Below are 10,483 nucleotides of genomic sequence, written 5' to 3'. Positions count from 1 at the left end.
GAGCCATCTGGTCCAGGGTGGGGGCGTGTGGATGGGGGCCTCCGCAGCGGGTCCCTCTGTTCCCCACGCCAGCCGGGGTGTGTGGACACGCACGCGCCCCTTTATCACGGGGTTGTCCAAGGGTCCGAGTGATGGTGCGTGGGAAAACACGCCCAGGACGGAAAGGGGCTAAGGAAACCCACCTGACAAAATCATCGTCATTATTTTTTAAATTATATTGTATTGATTATGCTTATTACAGTTGTCCTGATTTCCCCCCCTTTGCCCCCCACTCCACCCAGCACCCCCCACTGTGTCAGGCCATCCCCACACCATTGTTCATGTCCATGGGTCATGGTATAAGTTCTTTGGCTGCTCCATTTCCTGTGCTGTGCTTTACCTCCCCAGGGCTATTCTGTAACTACCTATTTGCACTTAAAAAAAAAGATTTTCTTTATTTTTACAGAGAGGGGCAGGGAGGAAGGAAGAGAGGGAGAGAAACATCAATGTGTGGTTGCCTTTCATGTGCCCCCTACTGGGGACCTGGCCCACAGCTCAGGCATGTGCCCTGACTGGGAATTGAACCGGCAACCCTTTGGTTTGCAGGCCTGCAATCAATTAAATGAGCCACACCAGCCAGGGCCCTATCTGTACTTCTTAATTCTCTCACGTCCTCACCCATCCCCCACATCCCCCTCCCATCTGGCAACCATCAAACACTCTGTATCCATGATTCTGTCTCTGTTCTTCTTGTTTGCTTAGTTGTTTTTTTTTAGATTCAACTGTGGATGTATTTTGCCTTCTTATTATTCATTGTTTTTATCTTCTTTTTCATAAATAAGTCCCTTTAACATTTCATATAATAATGTTTTGATGATGATGAACTCTTTTAGTTTTTTCTTGTCTGGGAAGCTCTTTATCTGCCCTCTGATTCTAAATCATACCTTTGCTGGGTTGAGCAATCCTGGCTTTTCATGACTTTGGATATTTCTTGCCAGTCCCTTCTACCCTGCAAAGTTTCTTTTGAGAGATCAGCAGACAGACTCATGGGAAGTCCCCTGCAGATAACTATCTGCTTTTTTCTTGCTGCTTTTAAGACTCTCTTTATCTTTAACCTTTGGCATTTTAATTATGATGTGTCTTGGAGTGGGCCTCTTTGCATCCATCTTGTTTGGAACTTTCTGTGCTTCCTGGACTTGCAAGTCTATTTCCTTCAGCAAATTAGGAAAGTTTTCTTTCATTATTTTTTCAAATAGATTTCCAATTTCCTGTTCTTTCTCTTCGCCTTCTGGCACCCCTATAATGCCAACGTTCGACCTCTTGAGGTTGTCCCAGAGGCTGCTTCTACTATCCTCACTTTTTTGGATTCTTTTTTCTTCTTCTTGTTCTGATGGGTTCCTTTTTTGCTTCCTTCTGTTCCAAATCATTGATTTGATTCTCAGCTTCATCCACTCTCCTGTTGTTTCCCTGTAAATTGTTCTTTATTTCCATTAGTGTGTCCTTCATTTCTGACTGGGTCTTTTTTATGCTGCTGAGGTCCTCACTAAGTCCCTTGAGCATCCTTATAACCAGTGTTTTGAACTCTGCATCTGATAGATTGCTTATCTCCATTTCTGCAATCTGAGATGGCTGCTACTTGTGCTGGGCTTGGAGATTTCCAGGTGAAGCCAAACTGTAAATCTAAGCTGCTAATTCTAGGCCTGGGGCTCACTGAGGCCAGCTGCTTCTTATTTGAAAGGATTGAGGAAATTGTGAAGCAGGAGCCAAGACCAGCCATTCATATGGAAAAACAACTTGGGTGGGTCCATAAATTGGGTGGGACAGAGTCCATGGGGATCTCTAAGGTGGGTCAAACAGTATTAGCCAGGTTGAAGGAGTCTCAGATATGGTCCCAATTTGTTGGCTCTGTGTGGGGGAGGGTTTAGAAAAGGGATGATGGCCTCTGCTCACCTTGATGCCAGAGACTTCATTTCCCCCCTGTGTACCACTGGTGCCTTTTGAGCTGCTACCCCAGTGCTGGAGCTCAGAGGGAGTGAGTCTGAATAAGTCTGTGTGTTGGTTCTTTTAAGAGGAACTGCCTGGAGCTCCAGCAGTTTCTTCCACCAACTCAATCCCCACTGATTTTTGCAGCCAGAAGTTGTGGGGACTTCCTGGAACTGGAACCCTGGGCTGGGGGGCCTGGTATGGGGCTGGGACTCTTTGCTCCCAAGATATCTCTCCCAAATTTTTATCCACCACACATGGGTGAGGGACCAACTGTTCCTCATTGCGCCCCTCCTGCTAGTCTGGATGTATGTGTTTTCTTAAATTCCATAGTTGTCAGACTTCTATTCAACTTGATTTCTAACAGTCCTGAGTGATGGTTGTTCTATATTTTAGTTGTAATTTTGATGTGATTGTGCAAAGAGGTGAGCCAGGCCTGCCAATGCCGCCATCTTGACAGGAAGTCTCATTCTTTTTATTCTGTTATTACAGCTTCATGAATTCAGGTTCCTCCCAATTTATGAAAACCTAAGTTAATGCAAGCAAGCGCTTCACTACAGAATCACTATGTTCACTTAAAACAAACAAACAAAAAAAGCTTGAGAACATTTTAAAAAGCACATTGAAAAAGCTCTGGTAACCACTACTCCATCCTTGGCCCTACAAACCTTCTTGTGGGAGTTTCCTTTGTGCACATTCGTTTCTCTCTCTTTTTTTTTTTTTTTAGATTTTATTTATTTATTTTTAGAGAAGGAAGGGAGGGAAAAAGAGAGAGAGAGAGAAACATCAATATGTGGTTGCTGGGGGGTTATGGCCTGCAACCCAGGCATGCACCCTGGCTGGGAATTGAACCTGTGACACTTTGGTTCGCAGCCCGAGCTCAATCCACTGAGCTACGCCAGCCAGGGCCATATTCGTTTCTTTAGCAACATTCCAAGATGCCCACTGCTCTGGCAAGACAGAGGCTCCTAAGCCCTGGCCCACTGTGACGTCTCCCCCTGGGACGAGGAGGGGACCCATGTTCACAAAATTCCATCAAACCTACTCAACTGAGACCAATTCTGGGCAGCTCAGTGCACAGAGCTCAGAGGGAACCCCTGGTGGCAGCAGGTCCCTTGACCTGGAGCTCTCGAGTGGAGCCCTGAAGATAAATGGGAGTTCACAGCACCGGGAGGCAGGGGGCTGGGGAAGGCAGAGGGAAGAGCCCCGCCCTGCAGAGGTGGAGAGGACCAGTCGAGTGGGGGCTGGAATTCAGGTGAGAAGGGGCACCCTCGCTAGAGACAAGTGACGGAAGCCAGGTTTGCAGGGTCTTGAACGCCAACCCAGGTGCCTAGTCTTTCCCCAAAGGGCAACGAGAGGCTTGGAGAGTTTTGTTTATAATCTTCAAACAAACAAAATTGGAGGAAGTAACGTGACGAACACCCATATACCCATCACTAACATTTAGTAATCGTGCACATTTTCCATACTTCCTCCGCTGTTGTTCTACCATTGCCAAACCATTTTAAAGTAAATCACAGATGCGAAAACGTTCATCCCTGAAGTGTGACTTCAGTGTGACTCTCTAATGAATAAAGGCATTTTGCTATATAACCACAGCTCAGAGTTTTGAGGACACTAACTTGATCCTAATGTCATAAGAGATAATAATCAGTCCCCATGGGATTTCCCCCAAATGTGTCTTTGTTCAAACCGGGAGGCAATCCAGGACCACCTGTTGCATTGTGGGCGCCCATCAAACTTGAACCTCCAACGACTCCCCCTCTTTTTGTGGCGTTGAGCCGTGGAGGGACTGGTCATCCTGCAGAAAATCCCTCCTTCCGGATTTGTCCGTGGCTTCCTCGTGGTGCTGTTTAATTTGTTCCTCCGTTCCCTGAATTTCTTGTAAACTGGAAGTTTGTTTCAAAGGCTTCAGAGATTCAGGGTGAGCCTTTGGGACAAGAATACCTCACAGGCTCATGAAGAGGTTTTTTAAAAAAATTATTGATTGATTTTGAGAGACAGAGAGACATCGATTTTCGGTTCCACTTATTTATGCATTCTTTGGCTGTTTGTTGCATATGCCCTGATGGGGGATTGAACCCACAACCTTGGTGTATCGTGATGATGCTCTAACCAACCGAGCTGCCTCACCAGGGCCCATGAAGGGTTTTGGAATGAAGGAGGATGGTTGGATCTGCAGCAATCTGGCTTTGAGTGTACGCAAAGCTCCCCGGAGTCTTGTTAAAAAGCTGGTTTTGATTCAGCAGGTCTGGTTTGGGCAGCGAGGCCCCCGCTGCCAGTCCAGGGCCCGCACTTCGGAGAGCTCACACAGAACCTGCTCTGTGGAGGCGGGCGCCGGGGAAGGGTGGGGAGCAGGGGGCGCCTCTAAGGTCAGCCGTGAGCTCCTTCCCTACTGGTGGGCTGAGAGCTGGGCGTGGTGTCGAGTCCGGGACAGTAGATGCTGTCATATTCTTCATGTCTCCAGGGACACTCCAGGAAGTGGCTTGTCCCAAGGTGCCGGAACATTTTAACCAGCCAGAGGGATGGCATAGCGTCTCTGTAACCTCGCGGTCACAGAGAAAGAGAGTGCTCCTAGGTAAGCTCCCTGGGGTGGTGGCCTCAGATGGCCCCGCTGCTCTGTGCCCCTAAGTCTTGGCCTCGGGGGCCCCGAGGGCCTGGCCGGAGGTGCTGAAGTGGGAGAGGAAGGAAGTGGGGAGCAGAAGAGGCCAAGGCTGTCGCCTCCCAGCCGCGCGAGGGGCCTCGAGTAAACAGGAAGGCCTGGCGGCTCCACAGTTCGGGGGGGCTTTGGAGGGGTGGGGGCCAGGGCCCTACTGGACCTGCGCAGCCTGCCAGCACAGAGCTTCCTCGCTGGGGAAGCAGACTCAGAGAGGTTGTGCGGCTTGCCCCAGGTCACACAGCGAGGCAGGGGAACGGAGCTGGACCCTCGTCTGCCGCTCCTGCGTCTGCCATCCACCTGGGGTTCTGGGCAGGGCTCCCTGCCTGCGTTGCCCACCGTGGTTCACAAGGCGCCGCGTGAGCCTCTCACCTGGTGGGGCCTCAGTTTCCCTTTCTGTGAACTCGGAGCCCTTACAACTCAAAGGTCCTGGACTCCTGACCCAGTGGACTCCTTAGGCCTCCTAGGTGGTCTTCACAGGCCCTGCAGGCCTCGGGGAGTGGGTTTTGTCAGGAGGGCCGCTGCCACCCAGGAGGCAGAGGGAACCAGGCCCATCCCCTGGGTAAAGAGGGGAAGACTCCGGGGGACTCTGCTCTTCTAGAACAGAGTCCGGTGGGACCACCGGCTCTTGTGACCTCCTTATCCCCCAGAGGAGTCGTCCTCCTTCTTCGAAGACCCTGCCCCTGGGCTCAGAACGCCCCCAACGCCCACACCCTGGGGACTCAGACTCACAGCCTGTGACACCGCGGGTGCTTGAACCCGTTCATTCATCGCACAAACACTTGCAGAATGCCAGCCATGGGCCGGGCACCATTCTAAGCCATGGGGCCTGGGAACTTCTGTTCTCCAAAGAGGGAGGCAGACAAAACAAGCAATACATAGTATGCGAGGCGACGATGGGTGCCCAGGGGCCACTCGTGGAACAGGTAGAGGGCTGTTCTAAATCCGGCGCTCAGGGAAGTCCTCACTGACCATGTGACGTTTGGATCCTGACTTAAAGGGCAAGGAGCAAGCCCCGGGGGAGAGAGTTTGGGGGTGGGGGGACGGCAAGAGCAAGTGCAAAGGCCCTGAGGTAGACGTGTGCTTGGCCCATTCAAGGAAGAGCAGGGAGGCCGTGTGGCCACAGCTGCGGAAGCAAAGGGGTGAGAGCAGACAGTGAGGCTGGTGAGGGGGTGGGGGACCTTGCTGCCATCTGAGGGGTCCTGGTGGTCACGCGGAGTAAGAAGGTTGCCCGCTCAGGGCACCGAGCCGAGGAGGGATGGGATTTGACTTAGCTGCACAGGCTCCCTCTACGGCATGCAGCGTGGGCTGGGCGCAAGCGGGGAAGCAGGGAGAGCTCAGCGAGGAGGGGGCTGCAACATTCCAAGAGGTGCTGGGGGTCACGAGGGAGGTCACGGTGGGGTAATGGGAACCCCACAAACACCAGAAATGTGGGGGGACAGCCAGCAGGATTTGCCTGTGGGTCAGAAGGGGGCTGTGAGGGAAAGAGTCAAGGGCACCCTCCAGGCCGAAGCAGAGAAAGGAGGGAGTTGTCATTGTCTGGGAGGAGGGACTGAGGCCGGAGCAGCTGGCAGAGAAGGCAGGGAGTCCAGGGCCTAGCGTTGGACGTGTGGAGTCTGAGCGACTCCTTAGACATCCAGGAGCCCGGAGCCCGGGGCAGTTCTGGCTGGAACTATACGTCTGGGATATGCCATGTTGGGAGCTGTTGGTATATAGTATCTAAAGCTGTCTGTCTGGCTAAGGCCACCCAGCGCGCAGCACTTCTTGAACTTGAACGTGCAGGCCGGAGATCTTGATAAAATGCAGGTTCGGAGTCAGACAGAGGTCCGGGCAGGGCCTGAGAGAAGCTCCCTGGGGTGGGGGACGCCGAGACCCCTCTCTGAGTGCCAGGACCCAGGGCGTTGTTGGGCAGCCAAGACCCGTGGGTGGGCAGTGAAATCGACAGAGCGGCTCATGATCCGTATTGAAAGAAAATGGAAGCGGATGGATTCACATCACAAGGGCACGTATCAGTTCCCCAAACCTCGTTTCGGTTATCTGAGCCGGGGAGTCCTGGGGACATGCCGTCGCCATGGCCACAGGGTCTGAGAAAACCTGGCCGGGAAGTGAGGGGAGACAGAGAAGGGAAGAGGCCCGGAGCCGAGCGTGGGAGGATGAGGAGGAGCCAGCGAGGAGGCAGATAAGGCGATGCGGGAGGTGGGCAGAAACCCAGAACGGAGAGTCCTAGACGCCAAAAGAGGAAAAAGACCCAGACTGGAATGATCCTGTGCTTCCCCCAGCCCTGTTGCCAAGCACATCAGAGCCTCAGTTCCCTCCGCCGTGATGTGCAGACCTCACGGTCTCTGCTTGTGGCGGTGGCCGTGAGGTGGCCCTGGGCGCGGGGCGGGGCAAGCGTGTGAACGACGGAGTGATTCCCACTCCGGTCCTGGGCTCCGAGCCCCTCCAGCCCAGCAGGCTGCCCCCCGTGGCGCAGGCAGATGAAGATACCGAGACCCAGACGACGGGAGTATCGGCCTGAGGCTGACCAGAGCAGACCTGCGGGGCTCCTTCCTCCGCGCCTACTTTCTGCCCCGCCCGCCTGTGTGGGTCTGACCCTGCCGTGCTCCATGGCCCCTGGCTGCAGGCCCGTCCTGAAGACGGACAGCCGCCCCGGGGGGGGAGGGTCCCTGGGGGCCGTCTAAAATTCCTCCGGTGGCCAGTGGCCAGGGTGGACGTGCTCCGGCCCTTCCTGCAGCCCTGGCCTTCCTGGCCAGCCAGGAGGAGGAAGAAGCGAATTTGTGCACCTGCCCACTGTGGGGCCTAGGCCCAGGGGCCTGGCCATCGGCCACGTGTCTCTTTGGAGGGTGGGTAGGCGGCACCTGAAAGCGTCGGTATCCGTCGCAGCCCCAGCCGGAAACAGATGGCACGTTCCACTGGGATCGGGAGGGTTCAGTGAAGGGTCTGTTTACACAGGTGTGGGCAGGGGGCAGGGACACCACAAGGGACAGTGCTGAGCCCCAGGGTTGCCGGCAGCGGGGGCCTTGACCATGCTCAGCTCAAAAGGCCATGTGGAGAGGCCGTGGCCTTCCGTGGAGGGAGGCCACCAATTTGCAGTGACCCCGCAGGGAAGGACACGGAGGAATGATCCTCTTCCTCCTCTTCTTCCTTCCTCTCTCTGTCTGTTTGGGGCTGGGGGGTGAGTGTGGGGAGAGGTGGACCCATCAGGCGAGACCGAGCATCCGGGCAGTAGCCGAAGACGACTACTTGAAGGTCCATCCCCAGCTGGGAGTCCACAGGACGGTCAAGCTTCCTGGGGACAGGTGACCTGGCCTGGGAACCCACCTCTTCCTCTGGGAACCAGAACAAGACCCACCTACTGGTGCCTCAGGCTCCCCGTGCCTCAGTGGGTCCCGCCCCGCCTTCCCTTCCAGGGTGCTTCCTGCTTTCAATAAACACATCTCGAGGGTCGTTGCGTCCTGAGCTCTGTGCCTGCCCTCCAGGGGCTTCTGATCAAGGGGAGAGACTGGCACAGCACGACCCCACCTAGGCTGGGGGTGGTGCGGGTGACCTCCTCTCCACCCCAATCTCTTCCTCCCTGTACGGGGGCGAGGGGGGGGGTCTCTGGGGGCAGGTCCAGGCTCTCCTGCGGCTTCTGCAGTTTGTGCTCTCCCTGGACACGTCCTACAATTTCTGCACGTCCTGTGGCTTTCTCCTGCTCACTAGAGGGTCCAATGGGCCTTGTTTATAACACCGGTCGGGGTGGATGATGCAGCGTGGAGGGACGGCAGAGGGAGGGAGGTTGGAGAAGGGCTTCTGATGGGACCCCTGTCACAGCCCCAGGTGTCCCAGCACCCACTGTGGACAACAGTCCCCCCCGTCCCAGGACGCCAACAGCCCCGTGAAAGTGGTCCCCACAGTCAGATCAGGAGGGAGATGCAGGGAAGGAGGTGAGCTTAGAGAGAAGCAGCCCCAGAGACTCTGCCCGCCGCCCCAGGGGGCTCTCACTCTCTGGTGAGCCGTGGGCTCCTCCTCTGAAAGTGGTTGAACGGCCGGGCCCCTGGAGGTGGCTGTGAGGATGCAGAGCTGATAAGGTGAACGCTAGGGTGGGGCCCGGCACGCAGGGGGCGCTCAGCCCCTGGGGCTGGACTAACTGTCCCCGGTTAGGAGGCCTAAGGAAACCTCACAGCCACCCCTCCTTGTCCCCCACGGAGGCCACCCTTTGCCTTGTGTTGCCCACTTCCCCATCTCTGCACCCACGGCGAGAGGCAGGGGACCTGCCACGTTCAGGGGACGCCCTCACCCTGTCCCAGGCTTCCTGGCCTGCGGGGCACCGTTGAGTCTCCCGTGACCCCACACCTATGCCTGGCCGGGAGCCAGCCGGGCCGCTGCAGGGCTGGGCAAGCAGACCTGCCCCGAGTCCCCACCCTAGGAGCCGCACTGGCCCTCCCCACCCCATGTCAGCTCCTGCACTGGCAATGCACGCCTGCTCTGACCCCTCCAGAGGCAGCCCGGCCTCCTGCCTTCTCTGCCCTCCCTGGGCCTTGACTTCTCCATCTGAGACTCCAGACAAGTGTCAAGAGAAAGACCCGCTGGCTCCATCCTCTCTGTGGGCCCTGCCAACATTCATCAAGATTCGTCTTCCCGAGCCCAGCTCTGCCAGCTCCTCCTGCTACGTCACCGTCCGAGACTCCCTGTGGCCCATCAGGATGAAGTCCGGGCATTCAAGGCTCCCCTCCCAAAGCAGGGCCAGAGTCTGCCTCTCCAGCTTTCCTGTCCCCAGCACACCCCTGTGTGTCCTCCTCACCCCTTTCTTCCGCCCCACCCCACGCATCCAGTCTTTCAAAGGCCGGGCCTAAATGCCACCTCCTCCAGGCAGCCCAGGCTTCCTCCTCTGAGCTCCCTTGGGCCTGACCCTAGCTGCTACCCATGACCAGCACCATGGTGGGCACTTACTGTTTGCAGAATGAACAAGGGACAGTCCTGGGGCCGTCTCCCAGGCACAGGGAGCACTGCGGAGGGAGCACGGCCTGTGAGCCAGGCCCAGGGCTCAGCGCTCGAAGGCTCTGAACTCAAAGTCTCACCGTGGCCTGGCGAGGAAGGCCCCACTGTGCCCACTTTACAGACAGGGTGACCGAGGTGGAGGGGCTTGGTCATGGTCTCATATCCTAGCTCAGGGTCAGGAGGGCAGGGTTTTGACGCCCGGGCCATGTGACTTCAGAGACACCAGGAAAATGTGCCCTCCTCTCGCTCGGGCTGTCTTTTGTCCCCGGAGGATTTTCCGCACGTGGACGGGGCAGGCGCAAAGTGCGTGTCTTGGAGCAGGGCCCCTGTTCTCTCGGGGCTCGGGGACCGCAGCCCCAGTGGCCAGCCATGCTGTGCCCTGTGCCCTGTGCCCTGTGCCCTGTGCCGTGCTGAGCCTCAGTTTCTCAAAGAAAGAAGGAAATGACGGCAGCCAGCGCCGTGCCACAGGAGCCAGCCTCGGTGCCCAGGGAGATCTGTCTGAATCCCAGTCCCATTATCTTTAGGGGCCAGTGATCTCCCTTCACGGGGCCTCTCTTTCCTCATCTGCAAAGTGGGACCACTGACCTCATGGAGCTGTGAGCCCCACACGGACTGCCTTGGCCAGTGCCTGTCTCCCGAAAGGTTCCCTTGGTGGGTGTTTAGGGTGATTGTTTTCATCTGTCCCCTGCCCCGGGGCTGCCAGCCAGCCCTGGACAGGGTGGGATGGGAGGGTGGAGTGCATGGGGAGACGAGCCTGGAGCCTGGGCCCTCCCACCCCACTGCCTCCCCCTCCCTAGGGCCCCCCACCCAGCGACAAAGCTCATGGCACTTCCTCTCCCGCCTGGCAGGCCGCCTGGCCCAGCCCCTTCTCTAAGGAAGCGCATT

The sequence above is a fragment of the Phyllostomus hastatus genome, unplaced genomic scaffold, assembly GCF_019186645.2.
Source record: "Phyllostomus hastatus isolate PE091 unplaced genomic scaffold, TTU_PhHast_1.1 phas_contig_495, whole genome shotgun sequence".
Taxonomy (NCBI): Eukaryota; Metazoa; Chordata; class Mammalia; order Chiroptera; family Phyllostomidae; genus Phyllostomus; species Phyllostomus hastatus.
The sequence above is the reverse complement of the archived record's forward strand: the minus strand, read 5'-3'. Positions refer to the sequence as shown.